Source organism: Ambystoma mexicanum, chromosome 3p (assembly GCF_040938575.1).
Source record: "Ambystoma mexicanum isolate Mex_15411 chromosome 3p, UKY_AmexF1_1, whole genome shotgun sequence".
In the NCBI taxonomy this organism is placed as follows: domain Eukaryota; kingdom Metazoa; phylum Chordata; class Amphibia; order Caudata; family Ambystomatidae; genus Ambystoma; species Ambystoma mexicanum.
In genome coordinates this window covers 1088613874-1088634468 of record NC_090925.1, presented here as the reverse complement: position 1 = coordinate 1088634468, position 20595 = coordinate 1088613874, and positions in this window count along the sequence as shown.

The following is a 20595-nucleotide window of genomic DNA, read 5'->3' as shown; positions in this document are numbered from 1 at the left end:
GATGCCTGTATGCCTGACTCTTGTATTTAGCTGCCCCCCTGTTGTATGCATGTGTTGCCTGTATGCCTGACTCTTGTATTTAGCTGCCCCCCTGTTGTATGCATGTGTTGCCTGTATGCCTGACTCTTGTATTTAGCTGTCACCCCTGTTGTATGCATGTGTTGCCTGTATGCCTGACTCTTGTATTTAGCTGCCCTCCCTGTTGTATGCATATGTTTCCTGTATGCCTGACTTTTATTTAGCTGCCCGCCTGTTGTATGCATGTGTTGCCTGTATGCCAGACTTTTATTTAACTGCCCCCGTTCTATGCATGTGTTGCCTGTATTCCTGACTTTTATTTAGCTGCCCCCCTGTTCTATACATGTGCTGCCTGTATTCCTGACTCTTGTATTTAGCTGCCCTCCGTGGTATGCATGTGTGCCTGTACGCTTGAATCATTCATCTTGCTGTCCCCCTGCCCCCAAGGCAGTCCTCTCCTGCTATCCCACTCCTGCATCAACAACCCCTCCCTGCCCATGTTGGGTGTTTGTATTGATACATTATGTTGACACCATCACTGCCTATTTGCTGATGCTTTGATTTGACTTTTTGCACTCATGTGACTCATGTTCGTTCATCCATCTCTAATTTTCTCATGCTGGACTTCCTTAAGCATCATGTAATCTTGGTGACCTTGAATCATGTTGTGCCCATCTACGACTTGAATCTTGGTTTGCTCTGTTGATCTCTTGCATCATTATGTGTTCAGTATTGACCTCTACAACTTCAAGCGCTCTCTCCACTTGCTTATGTGCGCCACAACACTGTATTTCACCGGCTTTGCTTCTTCTTCTTCTCTTTCACTACACTCACTGCATCTCTGCCTTCTCTTCCTGTCTTTCCTGTCTTTTCCCTCCTTTCTCTCCCCCCACACTATATTCCATGCACTTAATCAGAAATGTCGTCAGACCTATTACGATAGTTGCCTGTTTTGTTCCGCTCCTTCCTCCCTTCCCCCCTCCCACACCTTTTGTCAATCTCCTGCACTACCAGAATTGTCATCAGGTCTAGTAGGATAGTCGCTTGTTTTGTTCCTCTTCTTCACCCCCCCTCTCCCTCAACTTTTTGTCTTTCCCCTGCACTACCATAAATGTCATCAGGCCTAGTATGATAGTCACTTGTCTGTCTCATCTCCTACCTTCCCCTCCCTCTCTCGCCCCTCCTTATCATTGTCGATAGCTTTTGCACTATCTGAAATGTCATCAGGCCTAAGAATGTCACTACATTTTCCCTTGCGCCATCCCTTGCCTTGAAGCGCTTTGAAACACATTGTGTATATGCGCTATACAATAAACTATCAATCAATCAAACACAATCATTAAGTCTCACGTGATCATTCACCTGACCAATCTAACACAATGAATCGTAAAACAAGGGTCCAGTTTCGCACTTTACTATTTCATGGCATTGAAAGGTAGATAGGATTCCTCTTTATACAATATGGCCCATCTGGTTAATACAGAACCATAGATATAGGCAGATTAAGACCATATATACACACAAAGAAACAAAGAGCAGGTGCACAATATTAATATAAAGAGCCATCCAGCAGTACCGCTTATATAACGGGGTGTTAAAGGACGTAGGTTCCCTCTCAAGTGATTAGAGCTCAGGACAGACACCAAGGTACAGGAATGTGTTGCTCTGCCTACTGCGGCAGTGCCTTTTTTCTGGCACTGGGGTATACTGCAATGACCCAAAGCGCTGCGTGGCTTCAGGGAGGCAGCATGTAGGCGCTGTATAAAACAGCGAATCTGAGAGAGATGCGGAGGGGTTGGTGGTTTGTGAAAAGGTGTATAACGGAGTAACCAGCCCCCTTTGTGTGCACAGTTATTTATATTCTGTAAGGGAACAGGCCTAAAACCTAATTATAGATTGTGTATGGGAAAGACCCGAGCTCCAAATTGTATCCCATTTCCAGAAGTATGATTACATATATAGGAATATGCTAACCACCTCAAGTTCAGGTGCGAATAGGCTTCCCATAAAATTATGCCACAACTTCACTGTGCAAGTCATGCCCTGTCCCCTCAGGGTGTAAGTGTGTAGTCAAAGTCTTGTCTATTGTCAAGTTTATACATTGAAACTGGCCTGTGACATGTGCATGTCAGTGCATTGAAGACGGTTAACCCAGAGGTTGATGAGATAGTGGTGTCCCCAAGACATGGATAGGTGAGAAGCCTGCAGTGGGCAAGTAATGTGGCCTGCAGCCAGCCCAGGCATTTGCATTAAGGTCAAGGTTGAACCACCACAGTTAGACCTCAGCAGATACGTGACAGTAATTACCCACTTACCTTAGCGTTTACACAGGGGTCAAAAACACACCTTCAGCTTAAAGAATGGCCATTAATTTCGGATGTTTAAGAGGCAGCAGCTTCGGCAAATGATCCCTGTCCCACATCAGCTCAAACACACTGCAGCATAACTAAATAAAACACATGACGGGATACAACCACACTGTGCTCCATCATGCGGCACACAGTCAGTCAGTGCTGGTGTTTTAACCAACAGCAAGCAACTTTAATTATTGGGTATGTACGGCTCCATTTACCTGGTAGTTTTGACGGTACCCAGTCATTTTACCGAAAACAAAACAGAGTGGTACATTTCACTGAGGTACATAACACAAACCCACCCAAAATATTAATTAAGTATATATGGGGTGGTGGTGTAGGAGTTAAAATGAGCCAGGATGCGGTTGGGGTGGTGTTATAAGGGTGGAAAAATATGTATTATTCAGTGTTTTTCGCAAGTATGGCCACAATGAAATGTACCACTCTGTAATTTGGGTCGGCAAAATCCCATATAACCAGTTTCCACAAGTGTAAGATCTATCTCGGGATTGTAACTAAAAGTCACTTTTGATTTTCTTTCGCCATATACTCCATTGGCATTCTTGAGTGTGGTTCCTTTTAGTATTTCCTGTTCCCGAGATTTACGTATTAATGGGGAGGTTAGTCTGATCAAAGTGTATGGACGCCCCGGTGTGTGTTCAATGTGCTACAGGAGTGTTAAAAGACAGCAGTGAAATCGGCACATCCAGGAGTCCAATGTCTATTTAAAAAAATAATAAAGAAGCCACTGGCAAGAATGACAACAATTCTACAGTTATTGCATACTGAAGGCCCCGTCTCGCACCACACTGTCCTTGAGACCGAGCAGAAGCACCTCCTCCATCAGGGTAAATCGCGTCTCCTTGTTGTCTCCCTTGTTCTCATTGTCGGCCTCTTCTCGAATGTGGCTCTCCTCTTCATTGCCTGTGTTGGACGCTTTATCCTGGGCACTGCACTTTCCCTTGGTTCGGTGCTGAACCAGGCCCAATCTATGCTGGCTCAGGGCCGCCATTGCCTTTCTCACTGCCCCGAGCGCCATGACGAGCACTGCAGGCAAACGGAAGCCTGCCTGGCGAATCCCTGTCCAGGTGGATGGCTGCCGGCAGGCCGTTTCTGCTGCATTGGAGGAATACCCAACCCGCTGCTGTGCTCAGCGGCTATGTGGCCCTTCCACACAAAGAGGGTAGAGTGGGACCTTTGTGGCACAGGCATTTCTGCCAGAGAGTGGAGCCATGATTCACTGTGGACGACATTAGCAGTGCACATTTTAAAAATAAACATCTTCAACTCTCTCTTCTACTGAAATAAAATGGCTGCCTTGGGGAAACAAATGCAAACTGGAGACCCAATCACATCATACTGACATCACTAACCACACATCGAATCAGGTACTCCTTATATCACAGAACACCAGAGCAGCACCCACACATCATGGACATTTTCAGAGGCATTTTTCCACAAAACTTATCTTTAACAGTAATGTGTTTATTTTTAATACAAAAGACATTCAAATATATTGAATAACTAAAAAGCTCTAGTAAATATGTTTTAAAACATCAAACAAGTCAAATAACTTTTTTATTAACATTAACATGCGGCAGCCACTATTTCGGAAGTCAAAATGAAACCTACCATAAAAATCAGACATGTGCAAAAGTCTTTATGGAATATGGATTGGGGGAAGTCTTTCTTGTTCCATTCCGCTGCATGGATGCAGTGGAGCTGGTGCCATGTGCAATTGCTCAATTTCTAGCACTGGCTCAAGCATAGTCATGGGGTTGGGAAGAACGCAAACAAAAAAACCATATGTTAAGTCTGACAGTACGCTAAAAGCGATGGACAGAAAAGAAATAAAATGAAAACAAGAGTGTGACTGACAAAGGGTAAAACATTTGCGACAAATAGGATAGTGCTGAAGACTAAGAACCTCATTAAAGGAACAAATCTACAAACCGAAACTAACCCCGAGATCAAGCAAAGGCATTGGCCTTGAACCAAAGTAATAGTAGAAACGGATATATGGCGGATCAGCATTCTCTTGCATATCTGCAAAACCTTTAAACTCCTTCCCCAAGGAGTTATAATCAAAGGAAGAACACCTAAAATACGAACAACTACTAAAAACCTGGCTCTTTAATTCATCCACCTAAACAGGAAGCACTACTGAGAAACAAAAATACCAAAAAATAGGAAAGGCACCAAAAACAATTGTAAAACCAAATTGAACTTAAACGAACTAGACTGCCCCAACCACAGAAAAGTATAATAAAGACAAACTGCAAATTAAGGAATTCAACCTAATCAAAACAAGGCAATTTACCAGAATGCACAGACCTCCCTCACCACTAACCCTAGTAAAAACCTTCAACTTTTCTACAAACTCACTGCTCAACCACCAAATACAACACACACATGCTCCTACCAGAGCACAAACCGGAAATCACACAGCAAACAGCACACCCACTCTTTAATTTTGCTCAACCCATCACACAAAAAAATCTCCAGCGCTATGCTACGATACACAAAACAATCCCAAATAGAGCCACACACTAAAATAACATCTAACCCATAGCAGGTAGGAACAAACCCAACACGCAGTGATCGACTTTTCTGAACTGGAGATACTGACTGCACAGCAAAAAGCTCTCTTGTGCTTTCCCTCTCCATCCCACTAACTCTGCCCAACCATCTTTCCTTTTCAAATCCCCCTGAGCACCAGGAGGCCATACAAAGGGCTGTGGTGCGTGGTACTCAGCTCACTATCATAACATGTGGTGATGCTAAAACAGATGGCATTTCTCTAATACAGCCTGTTTAAGAGCCCATCACGTTACAGGCCTGATAGCAAACAATGCAGTGGAGCTAACAATGTAAAATGTCCCCTGAACCTTTTATTGTTTTTTTTTTCCTTTAGTAAACAGACGTGCAAGCCCTTCCGTTCATTACAGGGAAATGTCCCTGCAAGGTACCCCAAAGGGAGTGGAATAATTGAGTATCTGTGTGTGTCCGCTTCTCAGCACCATTGCAATGTAATGCTGAGAAGGGATCATTATTGACCCTTCTTTGCATCATATAAAAATGTACCGAATTGCACGAGCCGTTCCGGTACTAAAATAAGTGTAATCCTCAAGCTGAGGGTAAAAAATTGATTTACTGCAGCAATATTACAGTACGTTCACCACCCTTGCCTCCATTATGATGGTAACGCTCTATTTTGGGGGAGGGACACCATTGGATTACTGCTGGCTGTTATGGTAATCTTTGCATGTGGCAACCATAAAAACATTGTTTAAAAAAAATGCTTCAATGAGGTCCAAAGTAGCTATCCTAGGTCCTGTTACAGGGGCGGGCTGTGGATCTCTACATCCAGAGGAATAACGCTCTCTGCCAGCTAAACGAGGCATATTGAATACATGCTGCTGCTATTCTGGTCTGTCTTTATTTACAATGTCTCAGAGCCTTCTGAAGCAGCCAAATGCCTACCATGTTGGGGTTTTACAAAGCTCCCCGACACATAAACAAACCACAGGGCTGAGCAGACAAACGTCTGCTCCCCTAGTTTATCGGCTCATCTCATTTAAAAACAGGGCCAGCCCTTCCTGCTCCATTTCCAACGCTGTAGCATCTGGACCTATAATGCGGGACAATCTAATTGCTAATTTCTGCGTGGATTCACAAATGTCCAAGTGAACACCATTTATACTTCCCCTGCTCCTTAGAGTCCGAAGTCGGTAGCTGTCATCTGTGAAGCACCTGGTCTGGACATAGTAGCCATAACTGTGTCGCATTTTAATTTCGCGACAACATCTGGCAGCTAGAACCAGAATCAATGCTCCGACTGGAGCACCGTGCGCCCCTGGCAAAGCTGCCTTGAGGGAGGAGCCAACCGGGAAACTGCGGCTCCAGCACCATTTCAGGAGTGTACGCTGGGGCATAGGACAGGCGCATTGCCCTCTCTACGCAGTTTTTCTAACGGTATTTGTTAATTGTGGAGGGAGTATGAGATAGGGTGAGCCAGGCTTTAGCGTTTGCTGGGAGGGTCGCGGAAACGTTCCCCCATCCTGAGGGTTATTGTATTTAAAAAAACGGCCTCTGTTTTTAGACAAGGGAAGGTGAACACTGACACTTTCCTAGATCGACTGCATAGAGAGATTGCACAGGATACACAAAAAGGTCAGCATGGGGTTAATATGGGTTATTTCCCCCGCACAGTATTTTCCAACTTCCCCATGCAATGCATAGAGAGATTGCACAGGATACACAGAAAGTTCAGCATGGGGTTAATATGGGTTATTTCCCCTGCACAGTATTCTCCAAGTTCCCCATGCAATCCAAACTCACATTTAGGAGGTATTTAAAAAAATAGGCTGTAATCAAAATACCATGTTTTTAGAGTGATCGCCATACTCATGCTAAGGTCCTAAGTGTAGGGTCCATGGTGTGACCAAAGTCAAGGATCTAAGCAGGTTAGAAAGTGCTTGATTGCTTTATGCAGTAGCATGTATCAATCTGGGTTCACATTATGGAGCACTCAAGCAGCACCTCCCCAACCTTGATAGCATGCAGCATTTTAGCGCATTCTTCTGCAGAGAAGCAGCCCTGAGGCTAGCACTCAGGGAGGGACTTCCTACAGTGTTATTCAGGACATTCCCGATTGCTCTACCTCACGACACACCACACTTTGTTCCAGGGGGTCTCTGCCTAAAACAAAGTGGGGGATTCATTATCATACCAATTGAATGTGGCGTCACTAGAAATTAGCTTATCAAGGTGCCTTCTGAAAAAAGTGGGGGCGCTCTGTCCACCCGCGTGTACCCTCGATTTGAGCCCTGCTCCCTTCCCCAGTGTGTTAGCAACAGGTTTTAGAAAATCCTACTTGGTTCTGAGCAGACATTTTCTAGTTTTCTCTTTTCTTTAGAGTTCTACAAGCACAGTCATTATAGGGACTGTAAAACACAGAACACTGGCTTGGATCTGGTTCTAACTGCTCTGGTAGATCACACCTTAGAGGACAGAACCCTAATATTGAAGCGTAAACACAAGCCATATCTACACAAATTTACCGGGATAGGCAAAATGTCACCTATTTTTTGCAATGCAAAGACTTCAGCATCTGTACATTTTGCCAAACTCTGGGAAATGCACTCCACAGAGCATGTGCGCATTTGCATAGTTCTGTTATGTTTCAAAAGTCTACATATTTTCTTAAAACAGCAACGCCGTTCAAAAGAATCCTAAAGTTACTTCGTGTAATTTTTAGGTTCCCTAATTGCTAGTGGAAAAATATTTTGTTCAATCTGTGACTTGTAATCGTTTTGCTAATGTCATTATTTTGATAGAAAGAAATCTGTGAAATTATGTTCTAAAGTTTGAAAGAAATATTGTTTTAATTCAGATAACTGTCACCAATACATTGTGATTAATTAAAGTGCATTAATGACAATTAAAAACTGCCAGTTTTGGTTTACAAAATTATTAGTTGATTATGTGTAGGGATACTTTTTCGAAACAAATTTTCTACTCAGTATTTTGATAGCAAAAGGATACTTTTTAGTTGATAGAAAAGCCCTGCTGTGGCTATTAGTTTTATGAAAGAGTCAGTACACTATAAGTTAACGGGATCCTCGTTTTGACAAATCTATATCCTGTAGCAAACAACTTAATATTTCTTATATGAAGTGTAGTGGATAGTTATTTCTTTGTTATGAACGACTTGGAGCACCATTTCAATATGGCTGCAATATGTACTACTATCATAGATTAGAGGAAGCTTTCAACTAGATGTTTTTCCAAGTTGCTTACCTTTGCCTTGCAACATAGGACAAATACTGAAACCATTCCACTGTCAGCAACATTTGCTTTTATCAGGATGGGTGATTCCCTAAGCATAATTTACCTTTGTTAGGACGGATACATTGCACTTTTAGCAATGTTTCAATACTTTTGTTCATTCTTCAGCCACTGGTTAAGGATGAGCACACCATTTCAAGATGGCTACCAAAATGTCTGCAGCCCAGCCACGGCATGATTGGAAGCATGAAAAATGGCGAAACTCTTGCTGACGAGGCGCACGGCCCTAACACTGAAAACCAGCTTCTCTGTACTCTATGTGTGCTCTAACAGGCACTTTGGCCTCTCATTCATATGCTACTAAGAGTTCCCTAAATGCAAAATTACTCAATATATTCTGTGTTCTTTCTCATACTAGTAGAATGCAGCATAACTCGCTGCCACTGGATGCATGCTCTTAACATGACTTGGCCTCAGCTTCTTTAGTTCAACATTGTTGCTGCTTTTCCTTTCATCCAACAATACTTTCTATAGTGTGTTAATGCTAACTATAAAATGAGACGTGTGCTGCATGCAAAACTACCAAGGTGAACAATGAAAATACTGACACTACATAGGCAAACCTCTGTGATCATAAAGTTTGCGCAGTCAGAACCTCTTGCCTCTGTTGGACGCTGTACCTGTATCCCAACAAGAGGAATTCAAGAAACACCAATGCAATATTTTTATAAGGACTTTTCAGTTATCAGCCTTACTTTCTTAAGAAAACCAACTCTTCAGCTTCATATTCGGATACGGCCGAATACTGTAGCAAAATAGTAAATATACCAATCGGTATAGCCCTAACTAAAAGTCTCTAGTTCAAATGGAAGTTAAGCACACACAAAACCATTGACCCAAAAGAGTTTCCACATTGCTGCATGTGTTGTGTGTTATAACAATTTCCACATTGCTCCAGTAAAACGCATGCTACCAGGTTAGTTTCTGCATTAATTGATGGCAAAGGAGCTATATGTATGTACATAGTACAACAAAAGTAATTTTATTAGGTTGATGTGTTCAACAGAGAAGGAAGATATAATACATATACAGTTTAGAGCATTGTATCAGTCCTCGTGGATGCTACCTGACAGGATGACTGTAGCTAATTGTTAATAGATAAAGGTGCTGTTACACATGTATCAATCACAACACATTATTACTTACACATTTTTACAAAGCATAACAAATTAATCCTGATCACATTTAATAAAAACACTTAATTGCATTACACCGCCAAATTGGTGTAAACTCACGGTACAAATTGGGTAAACAAATTAACAGACAATTGAGAGAGTATTGATGTGTAGTTATATTGTGAGTGATTCGTCCACTCAAGGAACCAGAGTTTCGGCTAACTCCGTCACTGGGATGAAAAAAGCCCATCAGGACAAAGAGGAGCTTGTGGTAGCAGCACAGGTCTTGCTTATGCACGAGGCTAGGGGGAAACAATCTCTGATATAAAGCGATTAGAATCATTCATGGATGCGCGAGTTCCATACTGATAATTCACGTTTTCCGATTAGTGTAATGGTAGCATGCATGGCAGACACTCTCTGGGCCTCATCACGAGTTGGGCGGTAACGCCGGCGCTAATAGCGCTGGCGCTATCTGCCCTACTGGCAAACCCACCGGTGCTATTAGCGCTGGATCACGGGTTTGGTGGATTTGGAAATCCCCATTCCCCATTGAGCCCATTCGGGAATGCCCCATTCCCCATTGGGCTCAATGGACAAATTTTGCGCTCATATGCGGCGGTATGAGCGCAAATTTTCAGCGGATTTCCCCGCAGCTCAGAGCTGGGGAGAATTCCGCCAAAGCCCTGATTTGGCGGACCCTTAAATCCGGCGGTAACAGCACTACCGCCGGATTTAAGGGTTACCGCCAAACTCGTGATGAGGCCCAATGGGTGCTCAGTTCGCTGGATAAAGTGTGATTCATATGAAAGGGTAATTTGTGTCTGGGGCCTCACTAAAATGGTTTCTGTGTTTAGCCAATGAAGCAATTATGTCTCCTCAGGTTGTATTGGCAAATATGATTTGGGGCACACAAGGTCCACTTTTCGCAGCACTCTCTGTGCATGCAGACACACACACACTAACACCACACTAACACCACACATGTAGAGGCATACTGAAAACGCACGCCCATACACACTTAAAACATGGGCCATTGTAGACAGGCACCCACACAAGTGCATTCATCTAAAAGAACAGGCCCACCGAGGCACACTCACAGAGGCACACACACACACACACACACACACACCATATTACAAATTCACGTGCGCACACACACACACACACACACACACACACACTCTCTCACATGATATTGCACATATCCAAAAGCACACACGTGCCCGAACACACACACCACAGTAATGCATGGAGAGCTACCTTCCAACAGTAATACCCCGGACAATTTTTCGTTTCTCCATGTGAAGGAACAGCTGCAAGCATTTGCATAGTTATGAAAGCAAAGTAACTGGAACTACATGACACACATTTCAATAGAAATGATGTGCTATGGTGGATTTCTATGAACAGAATTAACTACTTTATTGGAATTTTCCAAAACTTAAAACTTCTAAACAGTTTCTTCAGAAAACACGCCATCAGCCCTATGCCATTACTGACACTCATTTTGGCTTCTCGTGCATTGTGCTCAGGTAATACTGACATTGAATTCAGTGGTGCCTACATGCATTTTTCATATGTCTCCAGCATGTCACAGTTCTGCACAGAGAGGCACCTGCCAACAGTACACACAGTAGCCCCTGTGGCATTTTGTTCCGTTCTCCTTGTGAAGTGACAGCTTTGAAAATGAGTACTTTTTTAATACTAATCCACACCCTGCTACTTATGAGAGCACTGCAATTAGAAACGCATGATGGAAGTTTCAATAGCAACAATTTTCAGTGGCGTTAACTGCTTTCTTGTGCTTTTACAACATTGTAAAATTCTAAACATTTTTTTCAGAAAGCACACCATCAGCCCCAGGACATCTATACCAAAGAAGATGGAGAATGAGCAGAAGTAAACAATTGTTATGTTCACAAAATAGCCTCTGTAGTCTGCTGTGTGATATCCCCTCACATTCCCTTTATTCGGCTTCTATTACATTATTCTCAGATAATTCGGGTGTTAAAATCACTGGTGGCTTGATATGTTTTCCATACGTCCTCGCATGTCACAATAATGAGCCACCTTACAACAGGGTACACAGTAGCACCACAGGCAATTTCCTTCAGTTATGCTTGCAAAGCGACAGATCAAGAATAATAATGGTTTTACTTCTCCTTTCGCTGCTAATAATGAGAAAACGGCAACTGGAAACACATGATGCAAGTTTCAACAGCAACAATTTGATGTGGTTTTTCAATGCTTTATGAACTGCATCACACCAACAGTAAATGGCCATCAATGACAACAAGAAATACATTTTCAAAACTAACTGAGTGACATGTTAACAAAGTAGCCTGTCTAGTCTGTTGTGCAGCATTACCTCACATCATATACATTTTTGGCTTCGAGTACATTATGCTCATGTAATGCCGACATTGAATTCAGTGGTGGCTCAATGTGTTCACCATACATCTCCAGAATGTCAAATGCACATTGGCCTTTCTTTCATGGTAGAATTTTAAACAACACAAAGGGACCATTACTAGCTGGCAGCATTACAATGTGTACAGTGAGAACAGCTGTAACATTATTCATTGAATTTCTGCTATCTCATAATAGGAACGTGCATGCAAAGGATAGGTTTACAGAATAACTCTGAGTCCTAATAACCAACCAACTTAGCAAGATGGCAAGGTACTGTTTTATTAACAATTATCTGAAACAGAGAGTTACAACGAACATCAACGGACGTACGCTCAATTTCTCTCAATGATCTTTTCATAAAAACAAGATTATATTCTCAAAATACGTTAGAGGTGACATCACACTATGTGGCAACTAATGAAAAACCTATGGGGATCGGGATAGGCTTAAAGGGAACATCTAAGTACACATTGTATAGGAACTAGGATTGTGATTGGCTGCTCACTGGCAGGTGGGTCATATTGCTTACCTCTAAAACATGTCATCTTCAAAAACATTAAGTACACAGTTTCTGATTGGCTTCTCAAACTATAAGGTCCTTCATTATATTGACACTGAATTTCTCTCAACAACCTTTTCATAAAAACAAGATTACATACTCAAAATACACCAGAGGTGACGTCATAATAGAGGGCAAATAATGAAAAATCTACTGAGGATCAGGATAGGCTTAAGGGGAACATCTAAGTACACATTGTATAGTAACTAGGATTGTGATTGGTTGCCCACTGTCAGGTGGGCCAAATATGCCTACCTCTAAAACATGTCATCTTCAAAAACATTAATAACAGTTTCTGATTGGCTTCTCGAACTATAAGATCTACACCAGATCAATCTGCAACAAAACCACTGCTGTTCTCAACCTGTTATTATGCCTTAACCTCCAATTTCTTTGTATCACTGAAACTTGTATCCCTCCCCACAACACCTCTGTTCCAGCATCCCTCACCTCGTCTTCCTCTTCCTTTGCACATGTCCCTCATCCCTCGGGCTGTGGAGGCGGCTTAGGCCTTCTTTTTCATCCTCACTTTACTTCCTCTCCCTCTCCTACTCCTCTACCCACTCTTCCTTCCTTTGAATTCATGTATAAAATCTTTAATTCTCCCCATGATATATCATTCCTCATCATTTATCGCCCCCCTGGCCCTGTTGGCTCCTTCTACGAGGACATTGACCATCTTCTCAGCCTCATCACTCCGAGCCCCACCCCACTATTCTCACTTGGCGACTTCAATCTCCATCTCTCCTCTACTTCTTCCTCCTTTCCTCTCCTGTCTATCCTTAATTCCTACCATCTCACTCCTTTCCCTTCTCCTCCTACTCACCAATCTGTTTCTACCATTGACCTCATCTTTACCTCCTCCTTTATCGCTTCTCCAATATCTTCTCTATCTACATATCTTTCTGACCACTCCTTACTCTCCTTTTCCCGCACCCCTCCCTGCCCTCCCCTCCTGCTCCCACCCCCTTCTTCCGATGTGACCTACGTAACTTCAACCCTTCTCTCTTGCTCCCTTCCTGCTCCTCTTCCCTCCCCCTTTCCCAGTTATCTTCTCTCTCAGCCAATGAAGCCTCTTCCACCTTAACTTCCTCCCTCACCTCCACTCTTGATCTTCTCTACCCTTTCTCCTCCTTCCGCCCTTCTTTCTGACCTGCTCAACCCTGGCTCTCTTCTCACCTTTCCTCTATGCGCCACCTTCTTAGGCGCCTTGAACAATCCTGGCTTAAGCACCCTACCGCCTCCAACCAAGCTGCATACTTCTACTATTACTCCCTCTACGACTCTTGTCTCAACTCTGCTAAGCACATTTACTTCTCCAACCTTCTCCACTTTCAGTCTTCCCATCCTCACTGTATCTTTCAAACCTTAACTCAACTTCTCTCTCCACCTACCCTCGACCAGTCCATCGCCTCTCCTCTCTCTGCCTCTGATCTTACCACCTTCTTCTTTAACAAAGTCCTTAATCTCCGCCAAACTATCCTCTCTTCCCCTTCTTATTCTACTCCTCCACCTCCCCCCTCCCTTTTCCATGTCCTCATTCACCCCTATCTCTTAATCTGAAGTTGCCCTCCTCCTTTCTAAAAACTCATCCCACTGCTTCTCCCTCCGACTCTATTCCTACCTCCCTTATTCCTAAAATCTACCCCCTCCTCATACCCTATCTCACCTCCTTGCTTAACACCTGTTTATCCACATGCTCCTTCCCACTCCTTTCAAGCATGCTACCATCATACACATTCTCAAAAAACCTTCAGCTAATCCCCATCTTGCATCCAACTATCGCCTCATCTCTCTTCTACCCCTCCTTTCTAAACTTCTTGAGCGCATTGTTTATTCTCAACTCTCTACCTTCATCTCCAACCATTCTCTCCTCCACGCCACCCAATCCGGCTTCCATCCTCAGCACTCCACGGAAACCGCTCTCATCTCTGTTCTCAACTTTCTCCTTTCTGCCCACTATTGTAAGCATTCCTCTATCCTTATCCTCCTTGACCTCTCTGCTGCCTTTGATACTGTCGACCACCCTCTACTTCTTAGCTCTCTCTCTTCTTTTAGCCTTAAAGACTCTGTACTTAATTGGTTCTCCTTCTATCTTTCTAACCGCTCCTTTTCAGTCTCCTGTGCTGGCCGCACCTACCCCACCTTTCCTCTCAACCATGGTGTTCCCCAAGGTTCTGTCCTTGGCCCGTTTCTCTTCTCTCTCTGCACTTCCTTCTTAGCTCCCATTATCTCCTCCTTTGGTGTCTCACACCATTTCTATGCTGACGATACCCAGCTCTTCCTCTCTTTCTCCTCCTTCTCTCCTGACATCCTGACATCCACCATAAATTTTCCTCTTGCCTCTCTGCTATTAAATCTTATATGTCCTCTCAAGCAATCCCTCTAAGTCAGTGCCTTGTCTGGGATGCCCAAGGGAAGCCCTTATTTATATATTTTTATGGCAAGTTATAATCTGGATGATGAACCCTTGTATAACACCCCTCTCTTAGAATCCCCCTGACCCCACTGAGCCAAGAAGTAGATTTCTTTTGCAAATTTAAAAGGTTTATTTGAAAAATTAAACAATATATATATATCACACTTCTAGAAATAAATTGATAATGGATAGCACACTTGTGAATATGATGTTGATCAACAATGGGTAATCTGACACTAACACACTTCTTTACAATCAATGAGGAGTTGGTATAGGATGGCTAAGGCAGCGAAAATACTTTTATGGTTTCAAGGGAAAAGCAATGAGGAATAAAATGCAGTACGGAAATAACTTGATATGATTTTAGCAAAAGATAATATAATCACTTTTTCTCTGGCAATTCTCCCCCCTTCCCCCCTAAGCGATGTAAGGAGATAAAAAGGAGAGCATACAGTTCTCAGGAAGGTAATCAAATACAATACTAAATTCAGTTTCCCCCTAGCAAGCTTAGAGAAAAACAGGTATGATTTTAAAACACAGGCCCAAAATGCTTTGAATGTGGTGGCAATGAAGTGAAATGATGCTAAAATTGATTTTAATTTCCTGTAGGATGTTGAGGGTGAGTGATATCTAGTTTATATTAGTTCAGGCTCACTTTAGCAATGCTCTATGAGTAACTAGCAGGTTAAAACGAATTTTAGCAAAGGAAAGCAAGGAGCTGCTGATTTTTACACGTGGCTGAAATTGTGCAAAATGTCAAATCGCGGCAAATTTAATTGCGTGCGTCGAGCGTGATGGGGGAGGCACTATAAGGAGTAGGAAGTCGGTTCTAGGTTTGTTAGAAAGCCTAGAATCCTAGCTTTAAGGTGGAAGTTAGATCTCGTTCCTAGCCCAAACGGTTCCGGAGATACGGACGATTTCGTGAAAATAGTTTTTCGGATTTGAAATTTAAAAGTTCAAATGACAGGTGACAGTTTTCAGCTTTAAAAAGGACAAAATGACACACACGATTCCTATGAGGTAGTTCTAAATAGGTTAAAATAGTTTTAATTCGATTATTTTAAACTAAGAGGTTAGTCTGGCACAGTCCTAGAGTACTCACACTTTCTTTTTAAAATAAACCGTCAAGGTCTGGTCAGGTTGGACGGGACTTCCGGCGGGTGGTTCTGAAGTCCCGGCTATTTGGGTCAGCTCTGCTCTCTGGGTCTGTCAAGCACCGGTTCTGCTCACAACACTGCACAGTTCTGGTCTCTCTGGATCTCTGGTCTCTCTGGATCTCTGGTCTCTGGAGGTTGATGGATTTGAAGTCTGGAGTCTCCCGGCAAAGCGTCCCGCAAGAAAGTGGAAAGTGAATGTCCCTACCTGTCCTGCACTGTCTGCTTTTATGTGTTTAGAAAGTGGGTGTGTGCGTGGCATAACTGAGCCTGCCTCTCTCTACTTGACATTGGCCCAATTCTCCCCTCTCCCATGATTGGGGGAAGGAAATGGATTGTCATCATGATGAGGTCTGTTTAGGGTCAGAGGATCCTCCCCTGGTCAGTTTGCCCACAAATCTATATTTGATTCAAATACATATTTCCCAGACACACAAGTGGTTGACATTACATGTACATATTACAGATGAATTAACACAGGTCTCTGTTCAAGCCCCATGTTCCTGCGAGCTGGGATTCAGAAATGACAACATTTTGCGCTTTTTGGTTGGTTTACCAATATCGGACATTTACCAATAATTACACAAATGTGCGCAAGGAGTATGGACATTAATTGATGAAGTGTCAGATTTTTAACATGCAGATATTTGGAGTAAGACCCTATTTTCCGCTAGCTGCCCCCCAGAATACACCACAGGGTCCTAACACCTCTTAAAATGTGGCCGGAAAAATCCCAAGAATAATGATATTATTTATATAATTTTGACCAGTCCGCACTATGAGTTATCTATCTTTTTAAAATTATGCCCTGGTCAAAAAGGGGTGTGGCTTCCCACATCACATGGCGGAATAACTGGTTTATCCACTTCCCCCAAGCTCAGCTTGCTAGCAGAGGCACTGCCCCTCCCATTCCCTTCCAAGAGGAAGCCATTTTACGACCCCCCAATATAACATTTGCCTGACTCCAGGACAGGGCTTTGTTCAACCTCCTGCAGTCTGCAGGTACCCCTCCCTTAATTCAATCAGAGAGGTGTGATCTCCTTTTGGTGGGGGCAGCAGGATGCAGCCAGGCCTGGGAAGAGTTGTTGAGCCAGTTCAACTCCTGTCGGGCGGGGGTAGTTGTCAGGCAGAATTCAATTTCTTTAAGCCCAGTTTTCTACATTCAAATCCAACTTACATGCAGCTATTTTTTATATACACATTAAATAATGACCTCCTTCGAGTCATTTCAGAATATAGTTTTACATTGTATCCACCTCTTAGCAAGTCTTTCCTTGGCCTGGTTTCAGTTCATTTGTTCAGTTTTACACAAATGTCTGGTGGTTTTAAAACGCCGGCTTTCTGATAGTGGTGAGCACCAGTACTGCATCCATTTTTGACATTAAGAAAATGAATTCCCCACAGTTCTGGGTTGCTTTTGGCAATCAGCATTGCCATTCCCAATGGTTTCAGGCTACTGTGTGTGTAGCCCAATGGTGGTTTTAGGCAGTGCCCTCCTGTGCTCACAACATAGGCAAAAATGGGTGGCAGCCTATTCTTCATGTTTTCCCTGTGCACTCTCTGGGGAGTTCTGGCCATCATGATGTTTCCCTTGCCAGTACTGCACAGTTTTATGGTAGGGCTTGGCTGCATGGGTAAAACATCCCACAACTTCCTTACTCTTAATGCTGACAAAACTGAAATCCTGTTCTTCCCTGCCAACACTCTCCTCCTCCCTCCCCTCCTCCTTTTATTCTCTTCCCCCCTTCCCAACTCCCCTTCTCTCCTCACACCCGCAACCTAGGTCTCCACATTGACCCCAACCTCTCCCTCTCTCACCACATTTCTCTCACTGCCAGATCTTGCCGCTTCCACCTCCATAACATCCGTACATTTCACCACTTCCTAACCTTTCATGCTACTAAACTCTTAGTCACCTCCCTTATCTACTCCAGACTCTTCTGCTGCTCGACTCATTTCTTAAGACTCCCTTCCTCTCACCTCTCCCCCCTCAAATCCATCTAACACTGTGCCATCTGCCCCCTCTTCCTTCTATCACCTCACGACTCCATCTCCTCTTTTCTCAACTCACTAAGTTGGCCCTCATTTCATTCACAGCTTACATTTAATTTCCTCTGTCTAGTCTTCAAATCCCTCTATGGCCTTGCCCCTCCCTAGCCCCCTTCTCACTTTTTATACTCCTCGTTCACTCCGTTCTGCTGATCTCTTTCTTCCCTCTCCTCCTCCTCCACCCTGTACCCCTTCCTGCTTTCGCTCCTTCCAACTTCTCACTCCTTTCCATTGGAACTGCCTACCCCTTCCCATCCGCTCTATTACCTCCTACCCCTCATTCCACACTTCTCTAAAATCTTATCTCTTCCACTCACCCCCCTAGCATTCCTTTTCCTCTCTCACTACTGACTCTACCTCTTCCTACTCCTCCTACCCCCTCCCTCACTTAGCCCCTCTCCATCAGCACCTTTCCTCATCAATAATGTAAATTGTTCCTTGTACTGTTCTCTGGTTCAGATTCATTTATCATGTATTGCTTGTTGTATTATGCTTGTTCCTCTAATAAAGCGCTTTGGATTAAAGAGCTATATAAATAAAAATAAATACAAATACAAATAAGGTCCATTATATGGACCTCTAGAATTGGTTGGCATGCTTGTGCCATGTCTGGAACATTCAATTCACTTAGCAGCACATAAGTGTAATGCTAGTGTATAAAATACAAGCCACAAAAACATGGTGTCGATGCACAGCCATTTTTAAAGCTCATCTACCATTGTATTAATAAAGTATGCACTTCTGTAGGTCTCACAGAATGAACAAGTAGCAGGGAAAACAGAGCAATGTCACATAGATAATTAGCAAGCGGATTGTGTACAGAGAATAGTTATTGTATTGTCCAGTGAAGGACGAATACAGAAGAGGAGTTGGAGTGGGCTGCAGCTGCACGATAATGGGTCTGGGAATGCATGCATGTAAAGGAGCGCTGGGTTTTTCACCTTCAACTGGATTTTTCCACCCTCTGTCTCTTCAACTTGTGATCTGCCTTTCGGCCAAGGGCAAAACACGGTTTGGAGGGAAGGGGTGATTACCCATAAAGGAGAGGTCGTCACGGAAAGGTATTAGTTTGAAGTTGAATCCCAGGTGTTGCAGTCTCGCTGATAGGGAGGACACTCCGCTTCAGACCCCTTTGATCCTAGCTATCTCTTTGCGTACCTGCTGAGGGGCTAAGCAGTGTTGTATTGTGGCCAAGATGAAGATTTCCTCTGCTGTCTGGTTAACGGTGATGACATGTATATTCTAATCTATCTATCTATGTGTAGCTATTTCTGTGTATTAGTATTCTATTTGTTTATTATTAGTCACTAGACATCAATAAATGGCCTATAATGAGCCTTTTTTTGAATAACCCTATATGGTGTGTAAAGTGAATCTGGAGTGTGGGATCGTTAATTTACTGTGTGCTAGTTTCCACTTCTCTACCATCTTCTATTACAAGGCTGTCTACTACATAAGAAATTAAAAAGACATTATTTCAACCAACAATTGAAGTTATTCTTCTGGCATCTTAGGTGTCGTTATTGGACTTTTTTCAATATTTAGATTGGGTTAGAGAGTGGGACATCTTCCCATATTCACAATTTATCCTATGTGGTGTGTGTGTGTCTTTTCCACTAGTCTTAGTCCAATGATTGGTTATTGCGAGAAGGGGCTGGAGAGACGTAAGTGTTGGTGTTCTTCCCTTATAGCCCAATAGACCCAATACAGTAAGCCCAGACCCAGATGCAAGGAGGTGGGTCTGACTCTAACTCCCCACCCAATTAGCCCAACATCTCTCATTGCCCATGCCTTCTGCCATGAAAATTGTCTTTGAACTTGGCCTTGCAAAGTATCCTTGTCTCTGGGAATACATGGGAATCTGGGCACTCACTTTGTTGTTCTAGGACTCCAGGTTCAACTCTATTTTCATCTTGTGACAGGAGACCACGATTTGGTCCATTTTACAGCTTTTAATTGTCTTAAATGAATTACGCTTGGTACTCTTGGCATTCTTTCTTTGCACCTTAACAAGGAATGATTCACCCTTTGTACATTTGGTCCTTTCCAGAATAGATAGCTGACCTTGGCAGCTTCAGTCTTGACTTCACGCCAGAAAACCTCGCCATGCGGCTCCACAATTTCATCTTATTCTTGCTGCAACATAGTTTCTTTTCTTCCCTCTTCATGGATAATGGCTTACTGAAATTCATGATACCGATGTCCAGCTTCTATACAATGGTGGATTTGCCTGTATTCTATTCACTACATATAGCCCGCTTCTATAATTACTTAGTCTACCTTGCGTTTCAGTGTCTATACAGTTATTGAATGGTTGATTCTCTGCAATACTTCGTAAAGGCGTAATCTTCTTTTTCATATTTAAGAGTTCACTTGATTCTTTACTTCGTCATTAGTTTCTGTAGGATCCATACTTCCTCTTCAGCCAATATTTGTAGACGTCCTTTATACTCTCTTATGATGTCATAGACCTCTTTCCTTGCTCTTTTTATATTCCTTCAGGGAGTTCCTCACTCAAATTGTTATCTTTACATGGATACATTCGATAGGGTTGTCTGAATGGCTATCTTCTTTCAAATATACGCTGTGGTATTGGCACAACTGCTGGTATCAAACACGGCACAATCTCAGGGTTCCAAAATATAGGAGGTAGGTGGGCGGG